This window comes from Homalodisca vitripennis, chromosome 5 (assembly GCF_021130785.1).
Source record: "Homalodisca vitripennis isolate AUS2020 chromosome 5, UT_GWSS_2.1, whole genome shotgun sequence".
Lineage (NCBI taxonomy): Eukaryota > Metazoa > Arthropoda > Insecta > Hemiptera > Cicadellidae > Homalodisca > Homalodisca vitripennis.
The window spans coordinates 104,179,128-104,207,009 of NC_060211.1; the positions used below are offsets into that span (position 1 = coordinate 104,179,128).

Here is a 27,882-nt window from a genome sequence, read left to right on the forward strand (position 1 = left end):
GAACTGATACGTAAAATGACGCAAGGCTAAAGCAAAGCTTCAGCTAGCTAACTCGCTAGACATACGCCAGATTAGAGTGATGAGTGATCAATAATACTAGCGAGTTAATGATAACGTTCACTGTAGCATTTGTAAATGACATAATTTTCTCTTGGTTTCGTTTTATAGTTCCATTTCTATAGCTCGACAGTCTCTCTGGTCCCCATGAACTTTGGCACGAATCAGATGCTTTTAGAACAATCCACATCACATCACAAAGATAAATTATAAAATTTATTAATAATAAACACACAAAACATTATACTCAGACTTATATTTCGTTGACTAGCAGCTTTGGCTTTTAGTTTCCTAATTAATTAGGTTATCCAACTGTTGGTAATCCTGTGCAGATTGGTCTGTAAATCAGGGCGCCCCCGCGGCTGTCCTTCTGGCCACCGGAAGCAATGGGCAACAATAACAGTAGGGGCGGAAGTAGAACAATCAGGTGAGCGGGCCAGTGATGGACTGGTGTCGCTTGTGTGTAGGTGTGCTTGTGTGGGTGTCAGTGGTCCGCAGGACCCGCGGCGTCAGCGTCAGGGGTCACGACCCTCTGGTGAATCTGCGCCAGGGACCCCTTGTGGGGGTGAGTTATTCAGTAAACATATATAAATAAATTTGTTATGTTTTATTCATTATTCCAATGTTGAGTTTTAGAGTATAAAGAATATTTTTAAAAGTAAACTTCAGGAAGTAACTGAAAAATACAGGTTAGATAGAAAATAAATTTACTAGGGAGCTTGTTGTTTAAATCCCCATGAACTTAGTTGAAATGGTATTTTAAACTCATACATGGAAACCAGAATACTTAAATGTATTCCAAGAATACAGGTATCTATGGAATGTTGGAGTATGTTTTTAAAACGATAAGGCCAAATAGGATGAGCTAATAAAATAAAAGCTGGAAATCTTCCTTAAAAAATAGGAAGGCGCCAGTTGAAAAGGTAATGGTAAATTGCCTAGATTTGGGGGTTTTGTATTTGAAAATCTACTGAGCTTACAGTTTATTATTACCATTATCCATACTATATTCTGTAGTTCCTGTACCAAAATAATATGTATATTTTAGAAGCTTTTGCTTAAATCCATTTTTAATATACCAACTTGTTTAACATAATGTTTCTATAAAGTTTATGATTTTTAGATTGAGAAGTGCTTGATAAATCAATTGGTTTTGGTATAGAAAATTTATTGTATTGTGTGATATATATACAGGGTGATTCAAAACTAAACGGCAATCTCTCGGGAGCTTATTCTATAGCTAAAAACAAGTAAAAAAGTTCATATAACCATATGCCCGGAAACGCTTCGTTAGCGAGTTACGCCTAGCGAAAGATTTCGCCCGGATTTCAGAACCCTTGGTGAAGTCAGGCCGTATAAAAATGGTAAAGGTAGTTACAAAGATACAAATACGATTGTTTTTTATGTTTTTATATCTGACAAATTTATTAAAATTCGTCCCAGAGCTGTAAATGCAATACTTTCAGAGATATCTTACGTAAAACACAAGAATTGGTGCAAAGAAATAACACATTTTTGTGTTTAACGTAAGATTACTTCCATAAATGTTAAATAAAGGTCATTTTTTTCTTAAACAGATTTGTAGAACATTTAATTCTGAAAAGATTCATGTGAATTACTTAGGAAAAAAATTAATAATAGGTATTGAAATTTAGCTTTATTTAAAAATAAAACAGACGCACAAAAATGCATATTCTTATCTGCATAAAATATTAACTAATGTTTAGGTTGTGAGTAACAGCTGATCATTTATTCAACACTTTTTATCGTCATATTTTCTTTGCAAAGGTTGGCAATATCAGCTGATCAACAATTAAGTTCATGAAGTAATATTTGAATAACCTTTATGGAGGTTTTTGTATTGTGGCGTGTGAAGATTGTATTTTGTGAGATCCTGTGATTATTTGGAAATATTTTATACAAGTGTATAAAATATTTTATTAAATATTTATTTTTAAAATATTTTATTAAATATTTTTATAAAAGTGTATGTAATTATCTTAGTAAATAATGGCAGATAATGTAAATGGTATGTATTCGTTTGAAGAGTAGCCTATACGGACATGATACTGATTTACGGCAAAGTTAACAAGAATGGTTTAGCTGCAGTTCAGGAATATCGTGATACTTTTCCACATCGAAGAACACCTGATCGCAAAACATTTGAAGCTGTGGAGAGACGACTTAGAGAAACTGGTAGCTTTAAACTGAAGCGAATAGATACTGGTCGTCAACGTAGCGCAAGGAACTATTGTAGTGAACAAGCAATAATAAATGCTGTAGAATTATCACCAACCACAAGCACCAGACGATTATCACGTCAGTTAAATATTTGCCAGTCAAGCGTATGGCGGACACTTCATGAAGCACAGTTGTACCCATTCCATATAACACGTGTTCAAGACTTATTACCGCAAGATCTTAATAAACGGAAGATGTTCTGCCGCTGGTTAAGAAGAAATTGTTTACGACATCAGTATTTTCTTCGGCGTATTCTCGTTACTGATGAATCCTGTTTTACTAGAAATGGAATTGTAAATTTTCGTAATACCCATACTTGGGCGTACGACAGACAACCCACATGAAACTGCGACGAGGCATTTTCAACATACATTTTCAGTCAATGTATGGCTTGGTGTTCTGGGTGATAATTTGATTGGTCCATTTTTCCTCCCTAATCGACTTAATGGAGTAGCGTACTTAAATTTTTTAAAGAACAAACCTGCCTACCCTCTTGGAAGATATTCCTGTTCAAAACAGAATAAATGCATGGTTTATGCACGACGGAGCACCTCCACATTTTTCTAATGATGTGAAAAACTATTTAAATGATACATACGGTAGACAATGGATTGGTCGAAATGGACCAGTAAAATGGCCACCACGTTCTCCTGACCTCACGCCAGCAGACTTTTTCTTATGGGGTTGGATGAAGTCAATTGTTTATTCAAAACGGATTAACACCATAGAGGAGTTACGTAATCGCATTACAGAGGCGGCAGAAACTATCAAGAATGCTCCAAACGTTATGAAACGCGCTAGAAAAGAGTGGATTCGTCGTGCGAAAACGTGCATTGCTAACAACGGAGGACACTTTGAGCAACTATTATAGGTGATTATTACAGTTTTATAAAGGTAAATACATTTTATGTTAATGTTCAGTCTAGAATAAATGATCAGCTGTTACTCACAACCTAAACATTAGTTAATATTTTATGCAGATAAGAATATGCATTTTTGTGCGTCTGTTTTATTTTTAAATAAAGCTAAATTTCAATACCTATTATTAATTTTTTTCCTAAGTAATTCACATGAATCTTTTCAGAATTAAATGTTCTACAAATCTGTTTAAGAAAAAAATGACCTTTATTTAACATTTATGGAAGTAATCTTACGTTAAACACAAAAATGTGTTATTTCTTTGCACCAATTCTTGTGTTTTACGTAAGATATCTCTGAAAGTATTGCATTTACAGCTCTGGGACGAATTTTAATAAATTTGCCAGATATAAAAACATAAAAAACAATCGTATTTGTATCTTTGTAACTACCTTTACCATTTTTATACGGCCTGACTTCACCAAGGGTTCTGAAATCCGGGCGAAATCTTTCGCTAGGCGTAACTCGCTAACGAAGCGTTTCCGGGCATATGGTTATATGAACTTTTTTACTTGTTTTTAGCTATAGAATAAGCTCTCGAGAGATTGCCGTTTAGTTTTGAATCACCCTGTATATATATATATATATATCACACAAGTCAGTGTTTCAAATAGTTCCTGAAGTATGATTTACATAACCTCAGGAAACATAAACAAAGAAAGACTTCGAGATATACAATATGCAAGTGTAATTTACTCTAAAATGCTCCAGGACCGTAGTCCAAGTCCTTGACTGTCCTTTGATCCTTCTTCGGCTTACGATATTTTTATTTTGTAACCACTCTTGCTCCTTTGTAATTTCTTTGTTTGAATTTCCGCAAACACGCTCTTCGTCTATTTACGCAGTGCTGCGACAGTCTTTACCCCATAATCAGTTAACCCTAGTTTTGTTTTAACTTTAAGCCTTATCTAGGTAAATGTTATTAAAAGTTAGTAATATATCATCCTAAGATCAATAATTTCCTCCCTGGAAACACATTTCGAGGCCATACAGTATTATTGAATGACTCATTGGCATTACGAGTCTTACATGAAGGCGTATTCTCAACGAATGCAAACAGCAGGTCTTTCTAGCTAGAAAACAGCTTAGTCAGTTTTGAAACAAAATAACTTGAGCACTATATAAAACACAGCAATTTCCTGGTAACAACCACAAATAACTGATATGTTGCTACATTCAAAAATACATATTTAAAATATTTCTAATTGTACAATTTCTTAAGATTTTGTGTAAAAATAATCAGAAATCACATAACTTAAAATATGTAGCTATGGTGGGAAGGGTATATTATTCATTGTGAATGTTGAGTTTAGTGCCAGTTTACTCCCTCAACATTCACATTGTGTCAACCCTCCTACGATACAGGTATGTAGCTATGGTGGGAAGGGTATATTATCCATTGTGAATGTTGAGTTTAGTGCCAGTTTACTCCCTCAACATTCACATTGTGTCAACCCTCCTACGATACAGGTATGTAGCTATGGTGGGAAGGGTATATTATCCATTGTGAATGTTGAGTTTAGTGCCAGTTTACTCCCTCAACATTCACATTGTGTCAACCCTCCTACGATACAGGCAGATAGCCTACATTATGTGTAGAACACTCGGTTGCTCCACCGTGTTTAGAGATCGTGTCTAAAATGTAGTTCACTCAGTTGTGCACCTGATGAGACAATAAAAACACCTCTGCGTATATTTATTATTCAGAATTAATATATGTTCGAAAATATAACACCATATATTCCGTAACGTAGTCAGGGAAAAAGTTTGGGGAGATCAAGACGAAATTGGGGGCCTCCCGAGGAAACTTTCAAAGTTTTTAAACTTACAATTTTGCACAAATTCTTTGCGTCTTTTAATTGGCTGTACTGACATTTGATATTCATAATTGTGGAGGCACTGCTTTAGTAGGCTGTGTAGGATTAATAATTGAAATTGATTAGACATAATGTAGTAATGTATTTATAAAAGCATATGCTTTTATTGAGAAATGATAATATACAAAAGAGTTTTTACAAATGTAAAGTTCTTCTTGACTTTTGAGCCATTGTGTACTTGCTCAGGAGAAACTGATATTTTCCCGTAATGGAATGAAAGTAAAGGACGTGCAGTTAACCGCTCATTCTCCATTTTGTCCCTTAAAAAGTTCTTGGCCCGTTTCAATGTTGAAAGCGATCTTTCAGCAGTAGGCCTACATGCTAGTAATGCTAAAGGTAACTTTACACAGAATTTCGACATATCTCATTTGTTGTTTATAGCAATTAACTTTTTAGCTCTGCCAGACTCCAAAGCTTAGGCTTAATAATTAAAACTTAAATAATTAGTTTTTCGAACGTGCTTACGGAGATGGGAATACCTTCCCATAGCTAAAATTTGCGTGTGGAACTGACGGTAACGGCTAGTTTATATAATAATTAGTGAACACAGAGCCAGTCAAAATAAAAGCCTGGGGCTTTAGTCGTAAAAAGAGTTTCAGCAGGAATGTTTGAGCGCTTTAATAAACAAGTTAAGTATGAGCGTACTTCAGACAGCAATTATGGTCTACATGTGTTAGTCAACCGTTGCCGCAGCTAACGCAAGCGACAAGTTTTGAGAACTTTATTAACATTTCACATTGACACATACTGTAAAAGTTGTGGCACACTACACGTAATGTGCTATAAACGTTGCTCTTGTTGTGAATTATCCAGAGAAAATTGTAAAATTGCCAAAATGTCTTCCTAGGCTGCTTGCTGGAGGAACTAAACATTTCAATTATAATATTTCTTAGACTTTTCTGAATTGGTCTCGAAAATAGTGAGACGATATTTCAAAATAGATGAAATTGTTTCTTGTTAGATTTACACACTTTAATATTTTATCTAAGAAAGACTGAAACGTAATGAACAAAAATGGATTGTGGTGTTTATCTCTTTTATAATGAGCATATAAAAACTATCATTATACAATTACAAATATACAGAGGTTTGTTGACGTATTTATGATTTTAAAGTTTTTGATATGTTGTGACATTAGGATGTTACACTAATGCCAAAATGTTACCCTAACTCAACACAGCATTTTCACTTTCGGTAGTCATCTTGTCCATTCACTAAATTTTGTCCTAATGGCTGCCATCTTAATTTTAGCCCCATAAGAACAATGTAAAATTTCAAACACTTTTAATTTACAATAGTCCTACTATAATAAATTGCAGGAAATTGTTTCATTATAATGGGACTTTTTCAACGCTGTTATTTGGTTAGTCAGAACTAAAACTTTGTGTATTTTATCATTTAAATATTAAAAAGCGTTACCGTACATTAGCACTTTACAAAAACAACCTAAAAACAATTTGGATGCTTTTTAAGATCTTCAAAATGAGACATTTCCCATAGCGCTACGATAAAAATAACAATGTAAAAGTGCGACCGGTTTAGCATTGTTCTTATTGGGAAAACTCACAGGTATGAAGCTCGGAGCTTAAACTGTCTCTTAATGCTGCAGTATAATGTCCCTTAGATAATCAGAACGTGGCACAATGAGACTAGCTGCACTCCTTTCGGCGTGGCACCTAACTTTTTTCTTTCATCATTTAAACGTTTCGAGTGTGCCGTATTACAACAAACGTTATACATGTGCCAAATATCTAATGGAAAATGACACATCTTAGGAAAATCATATTCATCACTTCCCTAAACAATCAAGAATTGATGTTTGTAATGTCATTACTGCTTTGAGACAACCCCAGCTTTGATGACTGAGAGTTCGGATATTTTATTTGACACTTTAGTGATGTAGGAACGGGGACTTCAATCACTCGTCAATATCACACAGGTTGTGACGTCACGGCGTTTTTTTTTTTTTGTACTCCATGTTAGTTCAACTGCACTCTCAGTTCTGTGAAAACTGTTATAGACGTGTTCCAAGCCCGTTACTGAACATAATTTATTCCAACCATTCTACTAAATTCTAACTTTCTCAACGTATTTGAATAACGTTATTTCGTTTGGTCTGATGTTTTTGGAAAAGTTCAGTAAGTCTTATTGTCAGGATTCTGACTAGTGCAGGTTTTAGAGAACCTTGCTGGAAAATTTTGCAATCTTTATGTACATTACCACTTTTTGTATTTTTATCTCGTAGTGTGGATGTGATTTTTGAAAGACGTAATTTTGACAGCAAGAACCCTAAGCATTCCCATTTCACCAGAAAATCTTCTGTGCTGCATTACCCCATTCACAAAACTAGATTAAATTTTAGTCGTCTTAGTACAGCTGTACATCTCATAGACAGCATTAAAAATGAGCCATTACTTAACTTTTTTTAAATATACACTAGAATATCTTTTTGCTAACTAATTTTATACTATTTATGAAAAAAATAAAATAATATTTTTCAGTGATATTTAACACTCACAAACTATTTATGTTTAAATTTTTAATTTTTTTTATGAACTAGAAAGTAATTTAAAACGAATAAGTGTAGTATTTTGGATATTCTAACATTATTAAAATGATGTACAATTTCAATAAACATTGAATCGCAAAAAGTACTTGATCCACCTGGACTCGAACACGGATCCCTCACTTGCTGGGTGAAATATGTACAATTATATAAGTAAAATTCTGTAATAATTATTTATAATATGTACAATACTAATTGAACATGTGCAATCTAAGCACCATCCCAACCGGAATTCCACGGAAAGCGACCACATGCGGAACTGGGAGTGGACCACATCCGTTCATAGTCCAGGAGCTGATAGCCAATTTACATTGTACAAACACCCTGCCTCGATGTTCTTGAAATGTACATAGAAATTTCCTTAAGTACACGACCAAGAAAATTATGGACCATGCGAAGTGATTGTTTGGCTCCTCCCAATTGTACAACTGTATAACAATCTAAAAAAGCCATATTTACAATTTTAATTATTGATACTAAAAATCTTACGCGAATTTCAAACCACTATAAGATGGTCGACTCAAAATAATTCTTTAACAACTCGACTTTTGAAAACGTTTTCTCTGCTGGCAGCGAAAACGAATAGTAAGGAGGATTCTTAAACTAACAGATGTGTCAGGATCAACATGTGAATTCGCAGTTAGATAGGACAATGTTCGATTTTGCTTTTTTTTGCAGAATAAATTATAGAAGTAGAAGCTCTTCCACAAACTTGTCTCCATCTATGCCGCACTCGTTCTGATTACTCATAACTGGTCGGAGACTTTTACAACAAAATCGAAAACTCGTACAGAAGCCTAAATTTACTGCTATGATTTTGCGTTTGTTGTTATCTTTCTGTAAAGGAGTTCGTTGCTGTATCTATAACGGCATAAAAAGTCAAATGTAAGAGTTCCCTCCTAGTTCATTTGGTCCATCTCATTTGGCCACTTCTCCTTCATGAGAAAACTTTTTACTTTTATTGACCTGATTTTAGATTCAATGGTGAATTATGGGGCTATCTGAATTTTTTTAATCAGCTCTTTTTGGCATCAGTAACGAAACTGTTTAAGCCTTCCTCTCATCTCATATTTTCCAACAATGATTAACATTATCAATCATGTCAACAGCATCCTGTAAGTTTTTTTGAAGTTCTTTGCTAACTAAGTTTATTTTAAGAAGTATGCTCCACCATGTACCTTAGCAGTACAACATTTTGAAATCATTCAGTTTTTTGTAATTCCTGTAGCGGTATTCTTTCCATGGGCATCGAGTTTTGGATCAGTTGTGGCTTCTCAAGTCTTTCAATGACATTTCGTTAGTTAATGTTAGTTCGTCATTGCAGATTTTTTCCCAACTAAAACTCGTTGTCCGTTGTCCATTTTCTAAATATTATAGTAACAAACTTCTAAAATTATTTTGATTAATTCTTGCCAATTTAATACAGTTCATGAAAAGATGGGAAAAGCCCTTATTTAAATATGTGTAGGCTACTAGTTTTATTTTCAATTATATCTAGGTTTCATGTTATTGTAATTCGCTTAAAAGACTACATTATATTTAATAGGTGCATCGTAAAATATACACACAAAAAACAATTAGGTTAAAATAGTTTAATAGAACTACTTCATTATCACTTATAATAAATTAAGGGGGCGAGGTTTTCCTTCTCAAAAATTAAGAATTTCCTATAGAAATGATACTTAAGAAAGCCAAATTGTTTAATTCCAATTGTTATTTTAGTCAGATCGATTTCTGCGCCGCATCCCCTAAGTTCGCTGATCACCAGGTTAGGAGTACCGAAGAATTCTTCTGCGCCTCGCTTTTACCTGTGTGCTTCATTGGACAGTTTGGAAAAGTAGGTGCGCCGAATTTGCTGGCGCCCCTATCTTCCAGCACCCCATGCGGCCTCACGGATCGCACGAGCCTTGATCCGAAAGAATTCCACCGTCAGCCGCGCTAGTTTTGGCGAAGATCGAAATGAGAAGAGCACTAAGAGGATAAAAAAATACAAAATGATACATTGTTCTCATATTACACTTTTTATCTTAACACTTAGAACTAACCGTAAAACAGACAAATAAATGTCATATCAGCGTCAGCTAACCACATACAGATCCTTGAATTGACGTCTTTCTCTGTATCTATTTGTCTGATGATGATGTAACGGTTATTTATGTGTTTGGCGGACGGTTGGTTCGAAGTGTATCAAACTATGAAAAATATAATCTGAGAAAAATTATAGTTCCATATTTTTAACTCTTCCAATGCCTCGTGACTGACAATTGATTATTTAATTAGGAAAAACTCCTATTTAGATTTCAATAACAACCAAACTGTTTGCTTATACAGTGCAGACTGGCTCTCGGCTCCTGTATTATTATGTACTACGAATATTTCTGTTGCAGGTGTTTTATTAAATTGTGTGAAAAGTCGGAAATAAGAACATTTCAAGCCAAACATTTCTTTTCCACTTGCTTGAAACTGTAATTTACAAATCTCGAAATGGAAGATTACTTTAAATTGTTTAATGTTACAAATTACGACGTGGGTGATGAATTTTGTGCCAATCTGCCAAACGTGAAACAAAGAATGGCGTACGGTAGAGAGGCTGTACTAATCAATACAATAAACTTGGTTCCATCAGTAAGGATAGGTACAGTTTGTAAAAGTGATCATCGAGGGTCAACATATAAAAACAACAGAATAATCAACTGATGAAATGTAATCCTGGTGAAAGGTAAATCTGGCAGTTGGTTGTGACAGCGAGAACACAAATCCAAGATTGGGTTAAATAGTGCAATAAGATTTGAGTTAACGACTACAAAATCCATTTTGTAAAGAGTTCGTTATCAAATGTTGAAGCTTTGTGAATGTGAATAAGGCCTCTCAGTTGGGTATTCGTGTTCAGGGAACTACTTGAGAGCTTTACGGCCCCTTGTATTTACACAGTTACGCGCGCACTTCTTATAGAATATGGAACAACTTCTACGAAAATACAAACAAACATTGTTTAATGATATCCGAGAATTTCAAACACACACGTTTGTGAGTACAACATGGTATTCTTAATACGAGAATTATATTGAAAAATATATTGCTTTCTGAAAATCATTAATCTACCAATATCAGTGAGAAGCATAGAACGATTTAATGTAAACCAATTGATTATGAAATTAAAAAGATAATTCAAAGGTAGCTGAAGTAATTGTGAATCATATAATATTAATATAATATTAATATTAATCATATAAAATATTGCACAAAAATTTTGCACTTACATTTTAGTTATACATAACTGACTAACGTGAGTTCCGATGCGATTTGCTGTAAAACTTAAATAAAATTTGATTGAAACCATAAACAATGTGGTTCATACAAAGACTTATTGTAAAACGAAAACTGGTAGAACCAATAATATACCCATCGTCACATAAGTGAAGGGAACTGAAATTTATCGTGATTGGTGAAGTTTAATTACCTCCTATTAATCTAACCAATAGCGATTGTAATCTGGTTTCTTAGTCTCTAGCTGCCAGGTTTATGACAATCTAATGCCGTTTTCTTTGTTGATGGTATTTTTCTTCTAGGTTATCTATGAAGTTTTCTTTTGATAACAGAAATAATCCTGGGATAACATACGGTAATTTTGTTTTATCGAATGCAATATGCATGGTTAGTTATCTAATTACGTTCTGCTATGGTTGATTTTCCGGATGTTGATGTTTTTTTGCATCTGATGGGTTCACGAACTCGTGTAGCTACTAAACGTTTGTTCCTCAATATAGACTGAAACACAACTACTGTATATGGAATTTCATAGACTCTATGCGAACACAATGAAATCGTGTCCTTCATTGATCTCAAACAGTGTTTTCAATTATTTTAACAGTTATCTTTAACAGATATGTAGATAATATGATTGTTTTATTCAACACACTGAACTTCTGGGCCAGATGATGTGTTTTAGTTTTATATATAGAATGTTTTATACATACATACACAGGAGAACAGAATGGACACATCTGGTCTGTTACTGTGAAATTTCAATTAATGGCGGATATGACTCCAGGAGGCATCGCTGAACGTGCACTCCAGATTCCAGGAGTTAAGTCCATGCCATTCGCACTGAATCAACTTTCCCACCATAACTACGTTACGTGTTTTAATACCATTTATGTATATCCATTTTGTCACGTCTTCTCATCTTTCAGACGTGAAGTACAAATTGTTGGGCAAACAGTACAAGAACACACATTAGTAAAATACTTTTATTAAATATCACTACGTTTAATAACGTCTCCTGAGTATAAATTCTTCAAAATACCTTTATTATATAATTGATTTTGTTTTCAAATGCAGTTGTTTTACTTGACTTAATAAGTATTGTATTAGAGTTAATTGTAAAACAGAGCCTTGTGGCTCTAAATTCGCCCTTTTTGTACATTACGAATATGATACAAATAAAGTCATTTGATTTGATTGATGGATTTGAGTCATTTGAGTTCGTGATACATTGATATGTTACGGTAGCAGACAAGGTATGCCCATTCTGTTATACTGATGAACGAATTCTAGCTAAACATTGGCGGTAGTATATCAGCTACAGAACATATTTTACTTCGGATTCCTTGAAACCTATTGGCGGCTTTATTTTTGTTTACTATAATGGACGATTATTGTTGTGGGTACACTATTGCGTACCTGCTAAGGTCAGTACAAACTTCTATATCCGAATAAGGTGTTGATGAAGAGGCAGCGAGTTTTCCGTCTGTGATATGCAATCGCTGTTGTCAGGGCTAGCGCCACTTTCCCCTCATTACCTAAATGTACGGCTATTACCGATTGGGCTCCGGGCCCACGAGATCGGACTTACTATGTATGATACGGGCTCTGTGACACACATAATATCAACATACAATCATTATAGCGGCACCTCTGATAATAGCTTTTGTAGCCCCGCGCCTACATGTGGTCTGGCGCAGGCGAGACTGTTTGTTTGGGCGACCAGACTCAACACCGGCCAAGATTTGTTTATCACATACCTAGCACCGCACGTACTTAGTGTTCCTTTCCGTGTTTGTTGTGCAAAGTGCACGGATACAAGCAAATTATCTTTGTTGCGCAGTAGCATACAAGAAGCAACAGTGTAGCAACATAGTTTATCACATACCTATCACTGCACGTACTTAGTGTTCCTTTCCGTGTTTGTTGTGCAAAGTGCACGGATACAAGCAAATTATCTTTGTTGCGCAGTAGCATACAAGAAGCAACAATGTAGCAACATAGTTTTTTTTTCAAATTGAAACTTTTCTTTCTTATGGTAACTTAAAAACGAATAACATTTTAAATTGACATTTTAAAGTGACATGGGGCTAATACAAAATTTAGTCGTGTTAAAACATAACTTATTCAATATAATTGGAGACATTCTCAATTTTGATATCATCAAAAGACGAAGTATATTGCGTCTTATTGAAACCTGCGAAAGTTCGTGTGGGTACACAAACAATTCTGTTAGTGATTTCACCCTTTTAGTGCCAACGTCCGTATATATGGATGCTCGGCACAATTCTTATTTCATTAATTTGTTACATATTATACATTATATTAATTGTTTTATAAGGTACAACCAAAGGTTGTAGTTCACTGTTATACTAATTACTCGATAACCCTTAATTATGGCTTAATGGGTGTAATACTTGAATAATAAATTGTTTATGTTAATAATCATACTTTCTATCACATTCCATTAAATTCATTCATATATAATTTTAAAACTTTTTATATTTACTTATTTATATTATACTATTTATAGCACTCGGGTCTATCACTCGAGAGGGTGAACAAATGGCATCCCCTATGTGTGTCCACATGATATCTCAAAAACAAACTAACCTTCAGACATGAAATTTTGTACGAAACTTCATTTGTATATGAGTAACACTGAATTTTATCAAGGTGCATATCTCTTCATGAGGTTTGGCTGAGCGTTAGAGATATTTTTACATTGGTCTCATTGGTAACCACGATGGTAACGAGAAAATAACCGAATAAATTAATGAATAAACAAACTCATTACGCTGATAAGAGATTTTAACACGTGATATATTAACGCATATAGCCTAACTATCCTAACACATAACATTGTGAGTATTGAGAAGATCCATTTTACCTTATGCTTAGTGAAATGGTTCTCCGAAGAGACAACGAGAACAACTATTCATCTAAATTATTCGTGATTTTGTACTCTATGTGTCTCTAATATCGAAACGATGCAAACAGTTCGTGTTAAGGTCCTTCGTCCCCAATTATTTTTCGATCTCTTCAGACGCCCGTAGACTTCAGTTTCCGGGAGTCAAGTCTGTGATAACGTCGTATTTCAGACGCTGCACCCAGCGAAAGGTGAAATGGGGCTGAACTCAACATTCGGATTGAATGAATTCTTCAACCTTAACTGCGTTACATTCAACATCAGTTATGGTGACTTGGTGCGAGTGGCCTTTTACATTTCAACAAACATTTGAAACCAATTTAATGAACAAGAATATGAATTTATCATGTGGCAAGATATTTAGAGAAAGATTTAAAGTTTCGTATACTGTAGATAGGCAAGAATGAGTTTATGAGATGAGAATTTATAAATGAGTTCACTGAGATTGTGTATATCCACCATGGAATTTGGCTGAGCGTCGTTGAAGCCTACACTCAGTAGGTGGACTCAATTTCTCTTTTGTTTGCCGGGAGATTCAAAAATGTATTTTTCCGTATGATTGTCTGTCGTTCTATATAATGAAATGACCTACAGACTTTACTTTTTGCATTAAACCTTAGCAAAGCCGTGGTGTGGGGTACTTATTATTTTACCTGTTTATATTTCATTATGGACAAGCGGGCACGTATGTAAGTTTTGGAGATTCTTACTCCTTTACTCCTTCCTCTCGAGCTCCACTTAAATCTTGAAGCTCGGTCTAGCTATCTTCAAAACATTGATTCACCCACTAAATAAGAGTCCACAAACGAACAAAGCTATCTTCATTTCGTGAGATGCTATCTTCGTATGTAAGTGGTACAAATCGACTACAAAAGAGAATGCGCTGGTGATTCTAACAGTTTTTTTTTTGTATTCCGTACAGTTTTTGAATATGGGTTGACATATTTTGTGTATGTACAGTCTTAGTGTATCTATAAAATAAGACTATATTCCTCAAGGAAATAATTCTACTTAGTTGACTTTATAAGATTGAAACATATTTTAAAATTATTGTAATTAAAAAATAACATAAATTACTTCATATAATAATGTTACCCTCTGTTAGGATGAAAAATAAGCTTTCAAACAAACGTTGTTTGGTAAATTGTGTTTATATTTGCTGTTTTACATGAATTTTAGTAAAACAGTGCAAACACTCAAAGTGTGATTGGCATTCTACTGTAGTGCCAGCGCTGAGTACCCTGGCAGTCTTTAGAACGACTATGGATTTCGTTCTGTCACTAAAAGCTTACCAAGATCTGTGTGCTCTGGAGCTGCAATATTCCGTGGCATGTGATCGCATACAACGACCATACTTGTCTTATGCGCAATACAGATTTTGAAACTTAGCTGATCTTAGTGTGGATGGTAGAGCGGTTGAAGACGCCGGACTTTGTAACCGAGTTAGAGCTAGCGCATGTTTAAATCCTGCCTGTGACTGCAACACTTTTTATCAGTACCATCGACTCCCCCCCTTATTCTGTTTGATAAGATCCTCGCACATGCCAGTGGACGGACAGAATACGGCTTAAAAAGGAGTCGACCTTGGCTTACAAAAAATATGTAAATAAAAAACGTAGTAAACTCCATTTCGCGGCCAGTTTTGTAGAGGAACCAATCCTTGTTCCAGACACACGTGTGATGGCGGGGTAGCATGTGTCTGTCTGCATGTGGACCGAGAATGTTCTCACAGCCAGATGTTCGGTGGAGACCGGTCACAAGTCTGATTAAATTTAATTACTTCCGTATTTAACATTCGCTTTGTTTGGTAAAAAAAAAAATAGAATAGGAAGCAAGTTGAAACGAACTATACACAGTTTTGCTCCACTTCTGATGGTAAGTTTTCCATGGGTTCTTGGTAACTAAGACTAGTTTTATTTATATGATTTGTTCTCTTTTAACATATTATATGCGTGCATTAAAATGAACATGATTAGATTTAAACGATCTTATTATACATATTTAAATCGAAAATTATGCAATAGTATCTATTACAAAATAGGCGGGAAAGTTGTGAGAAAGGTGAGTAATTCGAGTTGTGTTCTTCTCAACAATGAGTTATAAGTTTTTAAATAGTATATTAGTTACATTAATTGACTTCACTTTAGTGGTATACTCTTCACCACATTAAAGGAATTAAACTGTTTGTTATTGGTTATTATAATGACATGCAAGTTCTAATGCCACAGTTAAACAATGAATTCCTAGTACAATAATCGATGTCTCAATTGACCTTATAAGACGTCAATGACGAACTCTATAACCCTCTTGTTATATGAATTCCTATTCTAGCCACTGATAATGACCAGTTGATTGAAGCGTTACGTAATCACAATTCTTTTGAGTCATTGCCGTATAATGATAGTGACAATGGCAGTAGCCTAGATAGTAGTAAATTAAAAAAATGATATTTACAAATTATTAATTATTAACTAATACGGCTCTCCACAGTAAGACCAAATCTTCCTGAAGACTTAAAAACGTAGATGATAGTTACAAATATAATTGATGATTGATTTTAAATATTTCAAATATTATTCTAAAACTTTTATCGTCAACTTTTTTAATCTCAGTTAGAAAATATTACTACTATCAGCAATATTTCTGTGGTTGTTAAATGTAAAAGTTGGAGGGAATAATGCCGATTTAACGCGACGCCAGGTTGTTTGCGTGAAGGATGTTCGTAAGCGATGGCGATGTAACGCTACCTCTGATTGGTTGTGTGAACTGGTAGGTACGTGATGACGATGCGACGCAACGTCAGGTTAGATGTAAGAAGTTGTAGTTTAACAATGCCGATAAGACGCGACGCAATGTTGGTTGTATGAAAGACGTACGCAAGCTATGGCGATGACACGTGAAGCGAGGTTGGTTGTATGAAAGTCGGTGGTAAGCTATGACGACGACACGTGAAGCGAGGTTAGTTGTATGACAGTCGTATGTAAGCTATGACGACGACACGTGACACGAGGTTAGTTGTATGACAGTCGTATGTAAGCTATGGCTTTAACATGTGAAGCGAGGTTATTTATATGTAAGTCGGTGGTAAGCTATGACGACGACACGTGACACGAGGTTAGTTATATGTAAGTCGGTGGTAAGCTATGACGACGACACGTGAAGCGAGGTTAGTTGTATGACAGTCGTATGTAAGCTATGACGACGACACGTGACACGAGGTTAGTTGTATGACAGTCGTATGTGAGCTATGACGACGACACGTGACACGAGGTTAGTTGTATGACAGTCGTATGTAAGCTATGGCTTTAACATGTGAAGCGAGGTTAGTTATATGTAAGTCGGTGGTAAGCTATGACGACGACACGTGACACGAGGTTAGTTGTATGAAAGTCGGTGGTAAGCTATGACGACGACACGTGACACGAGGTTAGTTGTATGAAAGTCGGTGGTAAGCTATGACGACGACACGTGAAGCGAGGTTAGTTGTATGACAGTCGTATGTAAGCTATGACGACGACACGTGACACGAGGTTAGTTGTATGACAGTCGTATGTAAGCTGTGGCTTTAACATGTGAAGCGAGGTTAGTTATATGTAAGTCGGTGGTAAGCTATGACGACGACACGTGACACGAGGTTAGTTGTATGAAAGTCGGTGGTAAGCTATGACGACGACACGTGAAGCGAGGTTAGTTGTATGACAGTCGTATGTAAGCTATGACGACGACACGTGACACGAGGTTAGTTGTATGACAGTCGTATGTAAGCTGTGGCTTTAACATGTGAAGCGAGGTTAGTTATATGAAAGTCGGTGGTAAGCTATGACAACGACACGTGACGCGAGGTTAGTTGTATGAAAGTCGGTGGTAAGCTATGACGACGACACGTGACGCGAGGTTAGTTGTATGACAGTCGTATGTAAGCTATGACGACGACACGTGACACGAGGTTAGTTGTATGACAGTCGTATGTAAGCTATGGCTTTAACATGTGAAGCGAGGTTAGTTATATGTAAGTCGGTGGTAAGCTATGTCGACGACACGTGAAGCGAGGTTGGTTGTATGAAAGTCGGTGGTAAGCTATGACGACGATACGTGACGCGAGGTTAGTTGTATGACAGTCGTATGTAATTTATGGCGATGACACGTGACGCGAGGTTAGTTGTATGACAGTGGTATGTAATTTATGGCGATGACACGTGAAGCGAGGTTGGTTGTATGAAAGTCGTATGTGAGCTATGACGACGATACGTGACGCGAGGTTAGTTGTATGAAAGTCGGTGGTAAGCTATGGCGACGACACGTGAAGCGAGGTTAGTTATATGAAAGTCGGTGGTAAGCTATGACAACGACACGTGACGCGAGGTTAGTTGTATGAAAGTCGGTGGTAAGCTATGACGACGACACGTGACGCGAGGTTAGTTGTATGACAGTCGTATGTAATTTATGGCGATGACACGTGAAGCGAGGTTGGTTGTATGAAAGTCGGTGGTAAGCTATGACGACGATACGTGACGCGAGGTTAGTTGTATGAAAGTCGGTGGTAAGCTATGGCGATGACACGTGAAGCGAGGTTGGTTATATGAAATCCGGTGGTAAGCTATGACAACGACACGTGACGCGAGGTTAGTTGTATGAAAGTCGGTGGTTAGCTATGACGACGACACGTGACGCGAGGTTAGTTGTATGACAGTCGTATGTAATTTATGGCGATGACACGTGACGCGAGGTTAGTTGTATGACAGTCGTATGGAAGCTATGACGACGACACGTGACGCGAGGTTAGTTGTATGACAGTCGTATGGTAAGCTATGACGACGACACGTGATGCGAGGTTAGTTGTATGACTGTCGTATGTAATTTATGGCGATGACACGTGACGTGAGGTTAGTTGTATGACTGTCGTATGTAATTTATAGCGATGATACGTGAAGCAAGGTTAGTTGTATGAAAGTCGGTGGTAAGCTATGACGACGACACGTCACGTGAGGTTAGTTGTATGACAGTGGTATGTAATTTATAGCGATGATACGTGAAGCAAGGTTAGTTGTATGAAAGTCGGTGGTAAGCTATGACGACGACACGTGGCGCGAGTTTAGTTGTATGACAGTCGTACGTAAGCTGTGGCTTTAACACGTGAAGCGAGGTTATTTGTATGAAAGTCGGTGGTAAGCTATAGCGATGACACGTGACGCGAGGTTGGTTGTATGAAAGTTGTAGTTGAACTATGGCAATGAGACACGACGTGAAGTTGTTTGTATGCAAATTTTAGGTAAGCGATCGCGATGAGTCGCGACTTCAGGTGGTTGTGTGAACGTTAGAGGTAAATGATGCATGTGATGATATGTGATGCAAAGTCAGGTTGATTGTGTGAAAGTTGGATGTAAACGATGGCTATGTGATGCGACGTCATGTTGATTGTGTGAAAGTGGGATGTAAACTATGGCTATGTGATGCAACGTCAGGTCGATTGTGTGAATGTTGGATGTAAACGATGGCTTTGTGATGCAACGTCAGGTCGGTTGTGTGAATGTTGGATGTAAACTATGGCTATGTGATGCAACGTCATACTGACTGTGTGAAAGTTGGAGGTAAACGATGGGTATGTGATGCGACGTCAGGTTGATTGTATGAAAGTTGGATGTAAACGATGTCTATGTGATGCGACGTCAGGTTGATGGGGTGAAAGTTGGAGGTAAACGATGGCTATGTTATGCAACCATCATGTTGACTGTGTGCAAGTTGGATGTAAACGATGGCTATGTGATGCAACGTCATGTTGACTGTGTGCAAGTTGGAGGTAAACGATGGCTATGTGATGCGACGTCAGGTTGGTTTTAATCCGGTGTTGCATGAACCTCGTAATTGTTTCCAGTATCGTCCGCCCATAGTCCGTCCAACAAAGGCCCTTTGACTAACTAATAAAGCAGTTTAATGATGGAGTCGCTGCTCAAAGGTCCATTACAAGGCTATATTGCCTATGTAAAACGTAATACTACGTATGTAGCGGCAATCGGCGAGTTACAACTTTAGCTTTCATACTATGTACGAACGTATACTTTTCTATATCATGGGAATGTATATCGTTTACATGTATTATGAGTTTAAAACACATTTTCTGTTATTGAATGGATCGTTACGTTCGTCGTCGGTTCAAAGTTAAATAACGTGTAATCGAATTTTTATTTACGTATACCTATTAACCTAAGCGTTACAAATAAATATTGTCGAATATTTGCGTCTTGCATACTGTTTTATAACCCCGAAACAATATTCATCAAATAGCCTACATTGCACACCACAGTTTAATTAACATACATAAATAGTATAAGTATTGATGAATAACTTGATACATATACTTGTGCAAACTACAGTGAAGACTTGGAATATATATTATATGCATTATATATATATATATATATATATATATATATATATATACATTCATATAAGTTGTGTGTGTGTGTGTGTGTGTGTGTGTGTGTGTGTGTGTGTGTGTGTGTGTGTGTGTGTGTGTGTGTGTGTGTGTGTGTGTGTGTGTGTGTGTGTGTTCAAGTTCAAAATTCCTTTATTCAACAAAATTTAACAATATTACAAAAAATACAATTTTACTCCCAGTGCGCTTCAGTCAGCGCGTGCGGGAGTGGAGTTGATGAATGCAGTCTATTTCAGTCCATTTTCACACCACTTGCTGTACATATCAAATTATACCATGTAATTACTCATCTTAAATATATTTATCCAATTTAAATTAATTTAAAGGTCTATAAACATGCAATATAAGTAAATACATAACTAAACATGCATTATTTGTTAATATTTCTGCAGTGCAGGACCATACAACATATGTCCTTTAAATTTTTCAAAATTTTAAATATCATACATAACGCCAACAACACAAAATGAATAAACGTAACAGAAATATTATAAATATAAATATCAAACAACAATGCAATATATATATATATATATATATATATATATATATATATATATATATATATATATATATATATATATAAAACAGATTAAATAAATAAATAAGTAAACATTAACAGGCTAAATAAATAAATAAGTAAATATTAACAGATTAAATCAATAAATAAGTAAATATTAACAGGCTAAATAAATAAATATGCTAAATAAATAAATATGCTAAATAAATAAATATATATCAACATGCCAATAAATAATTAAATAAATAAAACAAGAAAATGTGTGTGTGTGTGTGTGTGTGTGTGTGTGTGTGTGTGTGTGTGTGTGTGTGTGTGTGTGTGTGTGTGTGTGTGTGTGTGTGTGTGTGTGTGTGTGTGTGTGTGTGTGTTTATACAGTGTTGCCAGAAAGTTTAGGGACACCCCACATAATAAAGGAACTTTGAGCGATCACCAAACTGTGAGTGATTTTTTTCTAGTTGCCACAATAGCATTTATTTACTCCATATCTGATGTTAAAACAACGTACCAATTATTAAGATGATTGGCCATTTATTTTAGAAGTTATAAATTTTAATGTATCAAAAAACACGTGTTTCCTCCAAACTTTTTTAAATCACAAAAAAGTTCATATTTTGAAAGACTTTATACATAAAGTAATGAAAGTCACACCAAAATACTTCGTTTTCACTGCGTTAATGGGGAAATATATAGAGTTAGCCAATCTGCTGTTATTATAGGGACACAAGTAGTATATCACTTTATGTGGGGTGTCCCTAAACTTTCTGGCAACACTGTATATGCATGTCGTTAACTTTGTAATAAATGCCCATAAATATCTAAGTTTCAACATGCACGATGTTTTAACACATCAACGTTCATACACTCCTATTCAAGTTGTAATTGTGTAAATCCCAAATGAGTCATTCTATCATGTATGTGAAAATACAAAATATGGAGAGGTGTTAATTATTTTAAGGTTAATCTCAATTTTAACTGTTTAAAAATCTAATGTGTTAGACTTATAGATACGGTTTAACATATGCACTTCCTTCCAGCATTAGCTGGTATGCAGAGGTTTCTGTTAGATTGGTTATATCGACTAAAAAACTGAGTACTGTGCGGGCTCATTCAATTCTTAGGGTGTTATATACCTTATAAAAGGGTGGTGACCATTCAAATATACAAAAAAACTTCTATAACATGTCCTCTCGTTTCATCTGACTAGAATTATAGGCCTAAGTCTATTTGTCTCTTTTGTATTTTTAGTAACTAGTTGTTTCCTAACATTCATACATGGAATAACCGACTCACGAAGAACAAATCAGGTTTTGTGTCGATTTTAGAAATAATCGTACCAATTTTGTAAATGAACTTTGCGAAATCAGTGAACGTATGATGATAGTCTCTGACAGTCGGGAGCTGCAAGTGCGTGGAGTGCAGCATCATAATTAAACATTTAAATTAATCTTACAAGAACCTAATTTAGGAGACAAAATGTAATGTTAGCGCGGTAGTATTCGCTGAGCGTTAGCAAAACCTATCACTCAAGGGGCTTACAATTTTGACGTGACAACGTCTTAAATTAGGTTGCGGCTCGGAGTCACTCATGAAAAAGTGTAACGCCCGGTAACGTTACGATGCCCGTCCAGTGGGTCCGCCGCACGGGATCCGCACGGGATAAAGCAGATAACTGTGGGTCCGCCGCACGGGATAAAGCAGATAACTATGTTTATTCGTGAAAATGTGGAGTGCTTAGATTCGTCATTTACAACAACTACAACAATAAAGGTAAATAATTGTACACTGATATTTCATTATCGTAAACTATGATTGATTGATTAATTGTTAGATTGACACAAAAGTTGAGAAACTGAGTTTATAGGTTATGTCATACTATTGACAAATGTTGATAGTGTTAAGTAAATTATTAGTTTAAATCACTCTGCAATCAATCGTAATTCAGTCGATTGAGAAGAAACAGCGCGTATTGCTAGTCAAACATTTAAAATAACAAATTATAACCTCTAACCTGTCATAACAGTGCGACCAAACAAACGAACTAAACCGACCAATCACCACGCGCGGAGTTAGAATTTAACTGTGTTTAGCAAGAATTTCAAATTCCAATTTTAGTAAATGTTTTATTCAACTTTACCATTTACAATAACAAATTTTAATTAATTTCAAATTATGTACAATGTTTTAGTAAACAAAATATATTTCTATAGTTAAAATTTGTGCAATTCTTTATTTTCATTCAATTCCTTGTTCCTATTGTGCAATTTAATAATATTCATATCAATAAATATTCTACCGAGAAAAAGACGTTGTCACGTAAAATCTTCGCCCGTAAAACCGACTTTACAGGCAACCATAATTTTTATTATTTTCCATATATTTCTGCGCGATGAGCTAATTCACTTATGGTTTTAAAAGATTTGTACGGTGCATCATTTCTATATGCAACATCCAGCTCGATGATGGTCCATGCCCATCAATAAGATTTGGCTGAGCGTCAGTGAAGCCTATCACTCAGTAGCCTGGCACAATTAGTAGTCTGGCTATCCTCAGGATATATCAATTATTTAATGAACTGCAATGAACTGCAAACGATACTTACATGCAACCTCAGCGAAGCCTGTACGCGACATGTGGTGCGGCGTACTGCTGCCTTGTTAAAGACTGAATATATTAACTAGTTCCAAATGGCAGTTGTTTTAAATGTAAAATCTCACAAAGAAACCGTCAGTAACTTGGAAACGCCCAACAGGGAGCCACTTTAATAATCTGTTACTTAAAACCGAATGAATGACCGAGAGAAGTACTCGTTACATTCGTAATTCCCTACTATAGTATTTTTACACTTAAAATATAGCCAAACTCTTATTACTAATTTTAAATATCTAATGAACCAGCACTCTCACCCGCAACTCAATGAGCACACGACAATAATACCGCATTTGTTGGACATATATTATAAGTAGCCTTCTGAAAGTAAACAAAAATCTCTCGAAGGGCTTGGAAATTGTCATTTCTGTCTGTCTGTCTATACACAAGATGTCTCGAGAGCAAATTTACCTCTAGACATGAAATTTTCACAGTGTGTCATTTCTATATGCAACATCTAGTACGGTGATGTCGCATATCACTCCATAAGATTTGGCTGAGCATTAACGAACATTTTTACATTGGTTTTATGAAGAAAATTGCTGATAAAATTAACTTATAAACAAACTGAGTACAGGTATTTGACATTTTAATACATCAATACGTGGTAACACATATAATGAGGCTACTTTGTTCGATTAGTCGGTAAGACTTTTGTTACGTTGTGTTTGATCCTTCGATACTCCGTTGCATCGCTTTATTAATTAATTAATAATTTATTTAATTGATCACTTATTAATTAAACTAATAACAAAAAAGAATGATTTTACTTATACAATATTTTATGTCTGCTGTGATATTCATCTTATTATATCGTGATATTATTCAGGAATAAAAATCTTCGTTTAAAAATGGCGTCTTTCATAATCGATTATTAAAAAAGTTACTATTTCATATTGGTGGCCATTTAATACAGTTCATAATTAATTGACTCGTTGGTAAATGCCTTACAAAATAATAAAAGAGCTCTGCTAATCAGACAGACTTTTTGTACCTTGTTTATTAAAAGCAGAAAATAAATAAAAGAGTGTATTTTTATTGTTCTAGCCATTTAATGTAATCATTAAAAAAATAATGTAGCTTGTAAACACGAGTGATAAAAGTATTAAATTTTATATTTCATAGCTATTATATGTAGGGTTGTAAAATATAAAATATGGGAAGTTTAAACAATATTGATGTACTAGTTAGTTTAAACAATAGATATACTCCATATTTCAAATAATATGTATCCACATTGAGCTATCAGTAAACAGATCTAAAGATTTTATCGATTGTTGTTCGTAGATTTGAATAATTTTATATACCAGTAAATATTTACTAATAGTTATTATACTAATAGTACTATTTACTATTAGTTATATTAAATATTAGTATTAATCGAAAGCTCTTACACTCTAGATGTGCCTTTCGTGGATTTTGTAGATTCGTCTGATTTAGCACCCGCTGGACATAGCACCCTCTCGCTCGTGAGGTCAATTTGACGCCACGAAAGGAGATGCTAAATCCGCGGAGTAGCCGTGTCCATACCCGGAATAAGCACCCCCCTTAGAATAGGGGGGGGGATCCTTATTCAGCGCCTGGACCGTGTTCATGTCCTGATTTAGCACCCCCTCGATTCTATTTGAAATGATCACGAGCTCGCTGTGCTCTCTTATTCCAGACATTGTAATGACGGAGGAAATGGCTCGTTGGATCATGTTAGTGCCTTGTCACACTTTTTTATTTTTTCAGCTATTGTAAATACTCCTTTTTACAATGTCCAGGAATCCCAATTATGGGTACCGGGTACCTTACGTGCATATATTCACAATTTTGTTCATTAAATTGAATTGTACAGTAACGTTTAAACAATATCCATAATACACTAGAAGGTGCCATATATAATACAAATCAGTACTACTATACATTATCCTTGCTGTTTGCTGAACATTACTTTCTTTTGAAATGCTTGGAATTTACCGTATCATAGGAAACTCTGAGATCTATTCATATATCCCATTTTTTTCTCCATAAAAAGATGAATTTAGACTATTGCGGGCATTTTAAAATAAAAAGAGCCACATCGCACCAGCCGTTCTTACCAACGAACAACATTTAATTTCTATTTACCTAAATAAAATCTCAGATAATTATTTATTAGCCAAGTCGAGTAAGCTGCACTGATTTAAGTTGTACGTTTTTATACAACTACAAACAATACGTAAGCCAAGCATATTATTTGTGTTATTCCACAATAATAAATTACTCGAATAACGCCCTAATGATGACATAGAACTTTTTCTCTAATGCCACTAGTTATATCATTTGCGGATCTCTTCATTAAAGTAAGTTTGCCGGTTAGCACAGGTAACATAGAAAAGTGCCTGCTATGGCACATTATTACTTTTTGTGGAAACTGTTTTTAATATAAGAGTAATTCGTACTGCACGTATTAACAGAGAAATAGCAGCGGAGTTGCTATTTCACACATTTCGTGATTTTAATGTTCAAAGAAACAACTCCAAACTAATTGCCATCAATTCTTATTTCCACGACAGCAATTCCATTAACACGTAAGGCTGTTACGTTACCGTATCCCGTTACATTACCGCATGTAATCTAAAATAACACATGTTAGTTTAATTGGCCTTTGGAATCTAATGTACTGTATAAAATATTGTCAGCAATAAAGAATTTATTTATATGCTTAGTAAGGTGTTTAGAAAATATAATCAATAGGAACTTTTAAGCAATATGGCAGGCACCTTACGGGCTGGACCTTGCGAGTCAAAAATAGCTCACATCCTACATGTTCCTTTGAATACGTAAATAAACACAGTTTTAAAAATTTGTTTGCAAGCTATCAGAACAATTACTTAACACACATCTAACTAATTTTATATTTTTGATTTTTTGTTTCCCGATATAGAAAACATACATGCAGCATTATCGTGCCAATTAGTTCTAATATTTACACTTTAAAAATCTTTACAAATAAGTATTAATATTTTAAATACTCTTATAAAAAGATACGAGTAAATTAACCATTATCAAACGGTGAAACAAAGAAATATAATACATTTGGGTATTTCACAAACTATAAAGTATCATTATTAAATTATAAAAAAATGTAAAAAACACACACACACACACACACACACACACACACACACACACACACACACACACACACACACACACACACACACACACACACACACACACACACACACACACACACACACACACACACACACACATATATATATATATATATATATATATATATAATTTAAATACATATAACGCCAGGAATAGAGTAAAAAGTTGTTTATTCCATATAAACTTCAACCGCTTTGTCTTAGTATGTGGACGTAACATTAGTTCTGTGTTTAAAGTGTATTACTGAGGAACACTCCAATTCTCGAAAAGCAGTGTTTTATTTTTGTAACATTAACGATGGAAAATAATCTAAAAACGATTATATCCTATTTAATATTGGTGTTAAACACTTTTGTTGCTCTATTGGAACAGTAATGCGTTAGTTTTAAATGTATGGAATAACTGGGAAATGTTGAAACTGAGGGCTGCTAATTCAGCGCCTTGACCGTGTCCGTGCACTGAATAAGCATCCCCCAGGCATGACGACAGAGCCGAAGAGGTGCTTATTCCAAGGGGTGCTAAGGCAGCGTCCCCTATGGCACTATCCCGTAGACCTCCTAAATTTTAATGTTAATCTTACGATATATTTACAATTGCATATCTTATACATATAAACGGTTTACACTCGCATTATATTATTATTTTTATGTATTATTATATTATTATTATTATGTATTATTTTGATTGTTCTCGTACAAACTAGTCCGGCCTTTATGCAGGAGAGAGCGTAGAAATCTCTCAAAGGGCTTTCGGAGCCTGTGGAACCAAAACTGGAAAGGACCCGTGCCAGCAAAAACTGAAAATAACCAAACCACAAGATTACTAATTCTGTTTCAAATATATCATCAAGATATAATTATTTAAAGAGATGATGGTTAATAACTTACAATTTGCAGGTGGCTGAGACATCAGTTACATTATACGATTTGAAAACAAATAAAAGAAACAAAAAACACACATAAAAACTATGGAAGTCGTTTTTTATAACTAAATCCAAGCATTTCTGAATTATGTAAACAAAGCAAAATCATTTCATTATCTTAAAGACAAATGTGCTTAAAACATAAGATTATTGTCACAAAAAATTTATATTTTTGGGGATCGAAACGTAAACATTCTATCACTATAATCAATATGCGTTTATTTGCGTTAGTTGAGTGCTCGTTGAATGTGTTTTATTGTAATTAAATTATTGCGGAACCTCACCTACTTACTATACGAAGGCTCACTCCACGGTTTGGAAAACTGCCATTTTAAATGTAGCATAAATTATTACGGACTCGACA

The 27,882-nt window shown here is 35.1% G+C and overlaps 1 protein-coding gene across 1 annotated transcript in view; it reads left to right on the forward strand.

Annotated features, from left to right (window-relative positions):
• The first annotated feature begins 506 nt into the window (after positions 1-506).
• Positions 507-27,882, forward strand: part of LOC124362625 (carboxylesterase 4A) — a 57,759-nt gene continuing 30,383 nt past the window's right edge. Inside the window, exon 1 of the mRNA XM_046817286.1 lies at positions 507-622. The gene's annotated coding sequence lies outside the window, so the exon portion shown is untranslated. The remainder of the gene's footprint in view (positions 623-27,882) is intronic.